Raw genomic sequence first — 13997 nt, 5'->3', positions numbered from 1 at the left:
GCGTTCAACTGTGATGCCCCTGTATTGGCCAGAAAAAGTCTTAAGAGTTAGCTGACATTGTAATCTATCAGGCACAACTTTATATATAAACCCATGAACTTCTGACTGAGTCCCACCCACAGCAAAGACCTCATTACTAAAAGTGTGCCGTCCTCAGGCGAGTCGATCCACTGAGTGGAAGAAACAGAAATGTTCTTGGGAGCAGATAGACAGACAGCAGTCCTAATGAACTCAACAGGGTGCTCTGCAGGTGCCCTCACACACACAGCAACACCTTATGACTAATGTATGTAAGGAGAGGTTGAACAGTGCCAAAGTGCTGGGCATGTGAATCAGTCATTAAATTAAGCGTGTGCTAATGAAACAGACGAGATAAATCTTATGCTAAGAGGTTAGAGAGGTTTTTTTATTCATCTAAATTTCCACTCTGAGTTGAGGGATGAGTCTGTGCTTTTCATTGACATTGCTATTGATATGTAACAATAGCACAAGCTGCCACTTGCCGATTAGGATAATGAAGTTGTTGTTTTGAATAAGTTGTACGATCTGAAAGATGTACAGGTGCAGTTTAGATATGTTGCCCCTCTTTGTAATTACCTTGTTTGTTGGCAGCAGCGGCTCGATGAAGTGCTCATCCATTCAATGTCACACATCGCTCTTTTTAGCCTGAAAGTGCCAGCGATCATTGTCAGATTGTTTCATTGATACCATTGATCCCACCTGATGCTGCACTATCTCCATTAGAGCACTGGAGAGCTGTGGTAAGAGGAGGAGAAATAAAACCGAGGGGGACAGTAGCAATTTGCATGAGGCAGTATTGTTTTAATAGAATGCCTGACTTTAGATTGCTTTGGGACTCGAGGGCAAAGACGAGGACAGAGGAGAGGATGTATAGAGATCCTGGAACAGAGCCCTGCTCTTTTTTTCAAGTCAGCTGAGGATTGGTTTCTTCTTCAGACCGGATTGGTTTCTATTTGTCCGGCTTAAGTTGATAAAAAAAAACACAAGACAGCAAGCTGCTGCTCCTTTATAACTGACGTTTTGACAAATTCATTCATATCACTGGCATCTGTTCAATGAGAGAAGCAAGCAGCTTTGCATTTATAGTTTTAAAATAACCCATAAAATACTCTTTCACCACTTCTTAAAAGGTTCCCTTGGGTTTTCAAGTTGTAGCAAATACTTTATTGTATAAGTGAGCAGACTATCCAGCCAAAAGTTTATATCAAGCTACATGGCAGTAGAACTTCAAAGAAAATGTGACTTTGACATCTCAACTCATCTCTCTGTGCTCAAGAAAGCAAACATGCTAGGTCAAAGATAATTTGTGCATAAACTTTGGGTATTATAGATGTTAAATTTTAGCTGATGGTGCAAAAGTGCCAACTTGTTAAGTAACCCATCAGATCATCTGTCTGTACCTGGCACTGTTTGAACTTTCTGTGCGTCAGCAAGTCTCACCTAATTACTTTAAGCAGCATGATCTCATCTAATAGTATGAAATACTGTGACACATCTAATGTTTCTTTTTAAGTTATCTTTTTGGGCATTTTGCCTTTGTTAAATAGGACAGCTGAACAGAGGCAGGAAATGTGGGGAGTAAAGAGTAGACGAAAAGGGTCATGACCGCAGATTGAACCACCAACCATAGACTACAGCCTCTGCCTCCAGGCTTAAACCACCAGGCCAGCCGGCACAGTGTCTGGTGTCATTTTGCATGTTATCACAAAGCTTTATTTCCTTTTGCATTTTACATCATAAGACCGCCTCACAGGCTTGTGTTGTGCAGGGATCCGTGATACTCCTGTGCAAGAATCCTGTTATTTAAAAAGCTCCATCTAAAGTTGTATAAAGAGAGAAAAAAGCACCACACAGTGGAGATGAGAATAGATAATTGGGAGAAAAACGGCTTTTATCCAGGGGACTGGGTTTCCTGTGTACTGAAAAGTCAACGCTGAGTCAATGAAATTCACATACAGGTCTCTAAGTTGACTTGATTAACATGTTTTTGATGACGAAGAATAACTTACTGACCTAGTTTACAAACTGAAACCCAGATCTTTCTTCACCCAAATAGTTTCTGTTCTTAAGACTTAGCTAGCTTATAAACATTCATAACATTAAACACACTTTTACCATGACAACAAAGGTCACCTGATGACCATTTGTATGAAGTACCATACATACTACAACAATAAAAACCCTTAATATGCATTGCAGTTGAAAAAATTGCATGCATTTTATATATTATCAAATGACGTGGCCTTTAGTTAGTATACTTTTTTTGATATAGGTGGCCAAACTGGGGCACTGACATACAATAAGCGGGGGTGACCACGGTAGTTGTGCACATACACACAAATTAATACAATTTACCCTCTCTATCTTTGTCTGCTTTTGCTACAATTATTTAAGTGTTTTGCAGCAGTTATGTACCCGTGTATCACTTCTTGACTTCAAAAACAAACACAACAGAATGGCAACAGATACATCTTCTAAGTTTAATTCTCTAAAGATTTAAAAAAAAAAAGTTTGTCAGAATTGAAGGCACCAACAAAAGATAATGTGCTCCATTAAAAAAAAAAAAGAAAACTACTGCCACCTGTTAACACATCCCAAAATAGCTGATTTTAACAAAAGATTTACCTCTGACAAGAAAAATAGCAATTCATGCCTAAGGATTTTTGGAGCACCTAGGGTGGCCAATCAGATTTCATGGGGGTACAGTGCCTAGCCTGGTGGTTCCTATGGACAGACACGCCTCAGCTTAAAGTCCTTAAATATAGTAAAAAATATTTAACAAGAAAAAAATTGGCCAAAACATTTGCGCCCTAAGATTGACTACATTTTTACGTCACATCAAATAAATGAAGCTTGGATTGACTCAGAAGGGGGGGTCGTGTTATAGCCAGATGTGTCAGACTGAGCCAGGTCAACTTTAAACCAACAAGAATAAAAATTGAAAAAATAGCAGTACAATTTGTGAAAATATTTTTTCTGACTATGACCCATCATTGATTGTACATGTTGGACTGCATCATTGTTCATAGAATGACCCTGATTAAACAAGAAATCAGAGCATTTAACTTTGGGACAAGGACTGCTGAGCATCTTGACAAAAAGCAATTTATCAACATCTTGTTAACATTTACCACAGCAGGCTTAATTGATAACCCTTTAAGAAACTATAATGGCTTATCAGCATTCATAATTGAACATCACTTCTGCTGATGACCTGTAGATGGCAGTGGAACCTGTTACCCCTGGGTCAGAAAAACTGGGGATAAACACCAGATGAGGGCTTTTATACCCGACATTTATATGAGGTTTTATGTTGATTCCTTTTCCGTCTCATGATAAGTACTTTGAATTGTTGAAAGTGCTGGACAAAGAAACTTGCTAATGGCTTTTTAATGAGCCATAACGTAAATATACTGCATAAGTATAAAATGTAAAGGCATTAGAACCCTACTGAGCCTATTAACCATTGGTAAAGACCGTCTTGTTAGTGAGCTGCTCTGTGGACTCTGAGAAGAGGAGGTATGAGTTTTCAAGTATCTCAGCTGGTAGCTGTTTAATGACTTTATCGGCGAGCTCATGCTGAGTTATCATGTCTGACCAGTCGGTGCCATGGCTCCTCATCAGGATTCCTCCCAGTGGGGAGGACTGCAGTGTGGGTTAATCCCAGAGAGCGATAAGTTTTGATGTGAGGGGGTATTTTTGTGATATGAACATGGGTTGCCTTTAGTTAGCTTGTCAGCTGGAAAATGTGTTTGCAATACAAAAAAGAGAAAAGGACTGACAAGAATGAAAGCTGACAGGATTATTACAGGTCTTATCATGCGTGTGCCTCCATATCATGTCGTAAAAAATCTGTCCCCAACATAAAACTGTCCAAACATCTTTATTGAAAACACATTTTTACTCCTTTTATAAACCAGTTGCACAAAAGAGAGACAAAAGACTGCTCACATCCTCTGTGTTGAGGTGATGCTTGCAGAATGATGCACTATGAATGCAGGTTCATCTGATCCCTAAATGTTTATTAGCTTTTCACTTTAAGAGCGGGTTAGCTGGAGGGATGGATGTTTCTCTTTACCTGTCATGAATAGCTGCTCGGGGCGATGCCGGAGGTTGACTTTAGAAGCTGCAGAAAATGATACAGATCATCATGTACATCATCAGTTTTTAATACTTGAAAGAGAAACACCAAAAAACTCAACCCTAAGGATCAATGGTTCTCTTTTAGAAATACTTCCCAACTAGGCTTGTCCAGATTCTTTTTGACTGGGGAGGCCCAACTGGGGCACTGATTTATGCAGAATTATGTGTGTACACATGCAAATGAATAGTATTTATTTACCCTTTCTATCTCCACTATTCAAATGGAAATGACACTAATATTTAAGTATCGGACATATGTTATATTCCTGGGTATATTAAATAAATTTAAAAGCTAATGCAGCAGCGTAGCAACATTAATTCCTCAAGGGCTCAAAAATAAAATAACCAGTTTCAAGTACAAAAGTAACAAAAGAGAGTATTCTTCATTAAAATGCAGAGAAAGCTACTTGCAGCGCAAAACATGATTGAAACAAAAGTCCCGCCTTTCATAAGACAATTATAACAACCAATCATAGTTAAGGATTTTGTTGTTACACCAGGGGTGGCCGGTCAGCTCTCAAGGTGTGCCTGTGACACCCCAGGCCATCCTTCTGGACATACCCTTCTTGTTTTTGTTGATCTACTTGCTGTTGTTGTGTAGACATTTACATGTGAGCTCAGCCCTCCACTAACACAGTCCCGCTGATGATAAAGGTTTTGTTACTTCCATTTAGCTAAAAGGGGCTGAGGAGGAGGAGGATGAGAGCAGAATCAAGCTGGGGATGTCTCTTGATTTAAGTATTGATCTCAGCCCTAGAAATCCTCCCAGCACAGATGTAATCTTACCTGTTTTGAGCTTTTGATAAGAGACACACACAAAGTATGTTCCAATTTTTTTTGCTGCATAATGCCTGCCAAACAGCCCAGAGTCTCATCAGAAAGGCAGTCATCTTCTCCCTCAGCTCATTCAGTCTCTTAAAGCAGACTCTTGTGGTATATCTCTTCACTAGTGTCTATCCATCACTCCTCAAGGAAACGCAACAGACCCACTAATGTTGGACTAAACACAATTTATACTTTTTCTGTGTTGTGTTGTGATTAAATTTAATGCCTCTGTGTGTACTTCAGGGAATCTGTATAGTTTGACAAAAATCCAAGGAGGAAGCGGCTCCTGTATAACAACTCTTTGTAAAAAGGCTGAGAGAGGATCTCCTGTAATTTAAAGGTCACAGGTTTGATGCCAGCAAAAGAAGAAAAATGGAATAATTTCATTGGCCTTAAACCCTACAGGGAGTCTTATAACACTCCAGCTTCATAGTGAAGTATACCTAGGAACATACTGACACAGCAGTCTGGGTTGGTTGTGTCTCTTATGGAAAAATGGGAAAAAATCTATACTGTATATGGCAGTTTGTTGTTCTTTATTACCAACTGGGAAAGGGAGGTAACAGGCCGGAGACCTCCTGTGGCCACAAGAGGTCCCAGATTCACTTTGTGGTAGTTGGTTTTTGGTAATTTGTTTAAGTGTTACTTTGTTTGGGAGTCAGGGAATTCTGTGATGATAACAGCTGGTGTGTCTTGGAGCTGTGTGTCAAAATCAAGCTTTAAAGGAATAGTCCATGAAATTGGAAAATGTGCCAATCTCAAGGAGACAATGTGATACCAGAAACAGAAAGATTGCTAATAAAAAGACCTTAAAATGTCATGACCATGATGCTATTTTTTATTTGCTTTACAGGTGTTGGTCACAGCATTGTTTATCTGCTCAGAGAGCTTATTGACTTCATCAGATTAGAGCCTTATGCTAAGCTTGGCTAACCGTCTCCATCCTTAACCATCATACTTTTCAACTGTCAACATCCTTAAATATGTAAAGCTTTTCGATTACCATTGGCACTAGTACATTTCTGTAAATAAGTTTACCATTGCACCAACCTGGTACAATTTTTTAGAACAAATAAAATCATCATTATCATTGGCTGTATAAAAAAAAGGCATCTCATGACAGCTCTCCAAAAGTGAAGCCAAAATATGTACAGCTCCTCTACTGACAGGCTACAGCATATGTTTTAAACCATGCCTTCTACATGTTGACAAATGGGGCACCATTGCCTCAAAACTCATCAGATATTTCTTTCTTGAACATGCTTTCTGTCATAGTTAGTTTATCACCATGCTTCATAATTTATTTTCTGTGAAGTTTAAAAATGATCTTTAACACCATGGTTTACAGCTTGGCCCTAAAGGAGGGAATAGCAGCCAAGGCTCCTTTATTCTTATTGTATAATTCTTGTTGCAGCAGCTAAACCTGTGTAAAATCTTTTATTATCACACACTTCTTTATGTTTGAGCATCGCTCTTTTTCTGTAGTAAAATTGAGGTTTTGCCTGCTTGGGCAAGGCCTTTTCAATTGGATCTGCTTTTGACAAATTTCTCCTTGTTTTGATTAAGTGTCACCCTTTTGCTCACAGCACACTGTGCTGACAGTGACATAGCCTAAAAAGCACTGCTAAGGATTTTCTTTTTTTTTTCTGTTTCTGTCTTTAACTTTTATTTCCCTTGGAAAAGTCAGCTGAGCATGCTTGCTCCTTTAAAAGCTCTACCCTGCTTAACATTCATTGTACAGTTGCACACATACACACTTGGGAGCAGCTCAGCACATCCGCAGTCTTCAGCTGATGACCAGTGAGTGTCTCCAGCAGAGCTGCTGAGTTTAGTGCCTCCCTCGAGGGAAACCTGGACAGAAGTAAAGACAAGAGTGACAAGACCACCAAAAGCATAACATGACCCTTGTCCAGTTTCTTTTTATCTGATGCAGCTTCTGAAAACATAAATATACATAACTACTCGGGGGAAGCATAGTGAACATTCACCACCCCTCAAAAAATGAAAAGCAAAATTAATATTAATATAATTTAAAATTCTTGTAGACTGGCTGTTCTTGATGTTCTTGACCCCAGAAAACCTCCGCATACTCTCTCTGAAGCACGTCTGTTTATTTATCTTTTCTCCTTCGCTCTGCATATCTGCCATGCTGTTACTGTCCCTGAGGTTTTGAGACAAATTTCTCACAACAGCAACTGCAATAATCATCTCTATGGTAACTCATTGCAAATGCTTTGCTGCATTTGAAGGAGCGAGGGCAACAAGCAAGAGCAAGAGGAGGGGGAGCAAGACAGTTTTCTGAGCTTTCCCTTTCATTTCAGCAGTTTTCCAGCCATCAGTTATTCGTCCATGTTTTAAGTCCACCACTCACACTCACTTAAGAACCCCCAGATCACATCAAAAATGGAATTGGGTGAATGCCATTTTTCTTGCCAATCCTGCACTATAAATAGAAACCAGGGGCGAAATAATCAAGTTTTGCAATAAAAAATTATTTATTCCAATAACAAATCCGACGTCTCCCTATTTAGAACAGTACATTTGCCTCATAAATATCTTACACCCCACATCAATCAGCAAGCTTGTAGTCAGTTTTACATTCTGCTCTGTTGTTGGGATATAAGGCTGTAAGTGGTTGTACTGGAGACACAGATGAATAATCTATGTGTCCACTAAATTCTGCTCTCATCCTGCTGGGAAATGAATACCAAACCAGCAGTGCTCAGCGAGGTGTAGGACTCAAATCCCCGGCTCTTTACTTTTATCTTTGGGTGCAAATATTTGTCTCATGAATTTCTCTGCCAACTGTTCCCGGAGATATTATATCCCCGAGATATAGCACAGGTTGTACTCGACATTTATTTAAATCTTTATTATCAGTTCAACCTCTCCTGAAAGCTCTCAGCTCAGGGAGTATTGCCTTCGTATATGTACATAGGGTTCCTGCATTTTCTCCTGGTGAGATATGTGTATGTCTGTAAAGACTCCTGCCGGTGTCACGTGTTGGTTCAACCTTTGAATGTATTGCTCTTCAAAGATTAATTAGTGCTGCAGGTCCAGCTTAAAGGTTGCAGCCTGGGGATCAGTCAATAGGGCCAGAGCAGCTATGGGACACCTCTAGACAAATTAAATTAAATGTAAAACCGAGCAGCAGTTCCAGTTATGTTAAGCATCTGGGGGCTTGAAATGTGTGTGTTTCTGGAGCTGAGGTTAGTGGAAAGGTGAAGTCTTCCTGTGTTGTATAATATAAAGTGTATTACAGCCACTTATGATAAAGAAAGGTACACTGTATGCATAAAAAAGCTCTTCTGCACAAAGAAGTTTAGAATGCTTAGGTATTAGATAGTGATGGAGAACAAGAACACTTTTGATGATTACTACCAGGTCATTGCATTAGTCATGAGTGCAAAGCTAACTATAGGATATAAAGTTTGTTCACCTCAGCAACATGACTTCATCTCGTCCTCCTTTAGGTCATGTAATAATGAATTCTGTAAACTCTATGAAATGTCTGAATGGGCTATTTCCTGACATATTTTATGTTATAGATCAAAACTGAAGATTGAGTGAACTACTGACCTCTTCAAACCCATTTCACAAAAGCTCAATAAAACACCCACTTCAAGATAAGTTGACTGGCAGTGTAAAAATGTTTGATCATTTCTGATTCTACGGAGCATTTCAAAGAAACACATTCTGTCAATAAGAAGACTGCATTTGTCGACTAAACTGCGAAGGTCACTGTGTCTAACTTTGATCTCTGGGAAACTGGAGCGCAGCATTGAAGTGATACCCCTCAACCCTTTTTACTGACACCCAAGGAAGACCAGTGTACCTGATGTACAGTCCATATTGACCTGCATAGATAACCACAGGGTAAGAAATACCAAAACAACAATAACAAAACACCTCCAACAATGACCAATTTTACCTCACTAAAATAAAGGGAAAACACCTATTCGAAAAAACCTGAGAAAAGAGAGTATCTAGAGAAAGAAGGCTTATCTTCTCTACTGAGTGGTGTACTGTGAAGTGAGATTAGAGGGTAAGCTGGGTCTGTTGAGCCAGAGTTTTCAGTGCCAAGCTGGCTTTATTTTAACCTAGCAAGATCACCAAGGGCAAACTTAGGCTGCCCTCCTAACCTGGTCAGGACAGGTTATGGTATGAGTTTTAGCTTTAATTCAACGGAACGGGCCATCTTTGTTGTAATTATTTCCTGATAATGATCCCCTGGTCAGTATTCTAGATCCTCAGCTGAGATAATAAGTATGAGAAAATGTTTGATACAGTAACAATGATGCATCATAAGACACTGGATTACATTTATTATGTTTGGTCCTACTATCGAATTCTGCTGTAGACACGGCACCAACCCCAGGCTGGGAGGGAGAACAATTACAGTCAAAACAGTCATGACGAAACTAACTAGCTTCCCAAGTAATGCTAATTTAGTTACTACAACTTCAAGGGAAGTTGACACAGAAGTGACTCCAGGCAAACACTATTAGGTATAGTGTGGATACAGTTACAGTGTTTTAATTATTAGAGATTGAGTCAGCCAACTACAAGAGTTAGCATTGATTAGTTAGCCAGCAACCGCTAAGAAACAGCTCTCATTTCAGATAGCAAAGGAAATGTTATCTAACTAGAAATTATAAACCTGTTTTGATCTAAAACCAAGAGGGGTATAAAAGTGATTTAAATGTTAAGAGGTGGGTCTGAAACTGTTATCACTGTGAACTGTTATTTCAACAATAGAGTAGAGAGATTGTCAGATGTAGCAAGAGTTAGGTGTTGTGTGTGATGCTAATATTTTTATGCGTTACAGCATTGCAGAAGCGTGAGAGGAATGGCATGTAAAGACACACTCAGACATGCACACACACAGCACTGTTTACAGTACACATTGCTGCCTTTGATACTACCTCGCACCGGAGATCAGGAGTGGAACCATTTTGCCCCATCATACAGCCTTGGTGGTCTACACACTGCAGAAAAGATGTAACATGGCGTAAATAACCCGCTTTGAATTGACATTCTTAAAAAGCCTGATCGAAATAATCTCAACTATAGACTTACTAAGAATCCCACTGCATATTGTAACTGTCAATATATATACATACTTATGCCTATATGCCTACTCCTTCAGTGTTATTTTTTTCTCTTAACAGAAACATCCTTCTATACATACAGTCTTGCATTTATAATGTAAAGCATCAATGTCACCACCTTCTACTTTTGAAAAATCGAATGGACACAAACAACATGTTTTTTTAACTCCTGCTATGCCTATCACCTAGTGATTATAATATCATAATGGTGTCAGAGAAATTGTTTAGCCGCTTCCAACTCCCAGTGAGGATTATTATCACTGCACCTCTTCACACCAACATCAAAAGACAACTCCTGTTCCCCAAGGTGCATCTTTTTTGTGTGTTTTCCCCACAGTTCCTGAGAGACAACAAAATTTTCTCCCGTGTAACAAGTGTTGACCCAGTGCGACTTGCCAGGTGTTGTAAATGTTGTATTTACACCACAAAAGAAAAAATTGAGAGTATTGTTTTAGCGGTGTGAAACGAAAAGAGCTAATTGGGATGGCTGCCCACCACTCATACTGCGTTTTAATTTGCTTCTTGCAGTGTGGTGATTCTGTTTCACTTTACAGTTGGTTGCCTGCCAATCTTTGGGAGAACACTTAAACACTGACAATGGAAGGGGACATTAATAAGGATATCACTTCTGCTACCCTGGGCATCTAAATAATGGCATTCAAATTGGACATACTGTGTTCTGCACGGCAATCTGCTGGAGACTGAAGCAATTTGAAGGCAATCAGACAGTGGCAAGAGAGCAGTGCTCTGATTAGATAACAACCAACATTAGACAAGATTGCCTGTGTAACACTAGACTCTTTATCACGCATTGCTAACATTTGTTACACTCACCCTGCTTTACGAAGTCAACAAATATCAGGACAACTAGCAGCATGCAGGCTTCCTCTTATTCCCATGGTGGAGAAGATAACAAGACCAAAGAGCACACAAAATGTATTCTGCCAAATCAATGACAACCCAAAATTTGTATGATGGGGACACATTTTGTGTTCTGGGACAGGGAATTAGGGCTTTTGGGGGGCAGGGGGAGACAAAAAGGAGTAAGTAGAGGCTTTGGTGTGTGGGTGTACGAGTGCTGAGCTTGAATTGTAAATGAGAAAGTGTCTGAGCTGAACACTTGCATAACAACATTGCTGAGAGAGAAATCCAGCTTGCTGGAACTCTCACCATAATTACGGTTCACACAGTAATGTTATTCAAAAATTATTGAGTGTTGGTATGGGTACCATCCTCCAAAGATACTTGCAATCTCTGGTATTACGTTATTTTTTTGTGGTTTACAGATCTTCTAGAGGCTAATAAGCTCAACAGATTTAGCAGATTACCTGTTCTCAGCAGCAGCAGCAGCCTGGGGAAATGATGCAGGAGAGCTGCTGAGTGAAGTGTCACTTCATGCAGACTTGCTCATTCTGCTAATTATCCGTTAAAGGGGAAATATAGCGGCTGTTTTCATAAGCGTGCAATAGTTTTTTTTCAAAGAGCTGGGGACATGAATGCAACAGGATCTCTGTGTCCAATAAAACGTTTCTTTTGATTAAAGTACATCTGAATAACTGTTGTATCACGAAGCTGTGTTTGGGAAAAAAGCACTATACAGCAGAATATACAGTATCTGCTAGTAGTGTGTTTGAAAGTCTTCTGAGTGTGTGTTTTAAAACAGGAAAACTAGTGGTGTATGACTGTTATTATGTTCATATTCTTTTAAAATCTTTAACTTAATCTCTACATGTTACATCTTTTCTATGTGGCAGTTTTGGCCATGTGCAACATCCTGCATATATCAAAGAGGGGGTTCAAGTCCACAACATCTCCACCCTCTGGGTTTGCATGGCAAAATGTTCCCAGTTCTTTATTTAGATCATGGAGTTCAGTAGGGAAGGCAATTGGAAACATTTTCTTAAGTTTCTTCTGTGAAGTGTAGGAACTCAGCGTTCTAACAGGGATACTCCAGTGAGTTAATAATCTACTTCCATGGAGTTAGAGAGCTTATCAGAGACACATTTATTTATTCAAACAAAAAAAAGATGACCTTTTATGCCCTAGAACTACTGATTTTTCAAAACTGAGCGCCACAGAGCCACAGATGATATTAATTACTGTTTTCAAAGGCTGAGTAGAACGCAACACCAACATTACTGTCATAAGACTGCTCCCCTTAATTTTAGTTAAGTCTTGTCTCATTATGTAATGATAAGTGTTTCACAATGAAACACCTGACATGAACAACTTCTCAAGCCCCAACAACACCTCCTCATCCTTCACTGTAGATGGGTAACACTCTTTCTTGTCATTCTTCCTAAAAAATATCAACTCAGTCTGCAGCAAACTAACCACCTCCCTGCCTCCTCACCCTCCCCACCTTCCTCCTATATACACACTATTCAGCCTCTGTCCCAGTTCTTTCTGCTATCCACAATGGACCAATCCAAAAACATAGCAGGGATGAGAACCTCTACCTACTTTTTCAATCCCTTCTACTTTTGTCATGGCCTGTCTTCCAATTATCTGTCCACTTATCACTGGCATTATCAGTTTATCTCTCAGATCTTGTGCTATCTCATGCCTCAACCTCTCAAACTCACTGCTGGCACCCCACATCCTCAAAAAACCTGGACTCAAGCCTGGCATCATTACAAATTTTTGGTCCATTTCAATCTCCCTTTCTGTCTAGAATTCTGATATGTGTCATCACTGCTCAACTCAAAGACCACCTCAACTCTAAAAACCTGTTTGGACCTTTTCAATATACAGTAGATCCTGTTCCTGGCACTGCACTGAAACAGCCCAACTCAAAGTCACAACCAACCTCCTCTTCTATGCGGACTCAGGCCACCTTATCACCCTCATCATTCTAAACCTCACTACAACTTTTGACACCATCAGCCAAACCACTCTCTTCTCCCATCTGGAATCCTACCCTAACATCTATCGCAAACAATGGCAGAACCCAGAAGCAGACTGAGGCACCATATGTGTCAAAAAAGTATTGTATTCAAAGCTTGCAGGGGATAGTGAAGAGGCTGGCTTGTGGGCTTGGGAGATTGCGAGAAAGGGCTGGCAAGTTATGGTGATCCTGAAGACGGGGAAACAGGTATGAGTCCCATTGACAAGCAGGAAAACAATCATGTATGAATTCAAGTCAGGATAAAGGCAAAACTAAGCTAGACTTTGTGACAGAAAAAAACTGTTTGGCATAAAGATCCGGCAGGGACTGAGTGCTGTTGCAGGGTTCTTGTAGGGAATCTGTGACTGCTTGATGGCAAACAGGTGTATTGATTGTGGATCCAGAGTAGATGAGCAGAAACTGAAGCTGACAGAGGCCAAGGGGGAAGAGGAGAAGAAAAACACACCAAGAAATCAACATTCACTCTAGAGGCTGATAATACTTCTACGTCACCCCTACGCAGCAGGGGCTGACGCGGACATGAGTACTACTGTTTCCAGGCCCGCTATGATTTCTGTTTACTGTTCCACAGTGATTCAGAGCGTGTTACATTCATTTAGAGCTGATACATGTTACTATTTATCATATACATGATTAAAGGGAAGAACTGAGAGGAGGAGATGAAATAAATGGCTGATGTGCGACCGATGAGCGGGGATCCCGGAAGTGCGGTAAATGCGAGAAATACAATGCCGCCGAGCAGATGTCACAGAGGAGGGACTGTGACAACATGACTTGTACCATCTTCTCCTGACTCAGGTCTTATCTCTCAAACAGATAACAGTTTATCAATATCAGTGACTGCACCTCCTCCACTGCTCATCTTTCCCCTGGTGTACCCCTGGGTTTGGTACTTGGTCCTCTTTTATTTATTGTCTACATGCTCTCACTTGGTAACATACAGAAATATGGCCTTCATTTCAACTGTTACGCTGATGATGTCCAGATTT

The sequence above is a fragment of the Notolabrus celidotus genome, chromosome 7 (genome assembly GCF_009762535.1).
Source record: "Notolabrus celidotus isolate fNotCel1 chromosome 7, fNotCel1.pri, whole genome shotgun sequence".
Taxonomy (NCBI): Eukaryota; Metazoa; Chordata; class Actinopteri; order Labriformes; family Labridae; genus Notolabrus; species Notolabrus celidotus.
This window is presented reverse-complemented; position numbering follows the sequence as displayed.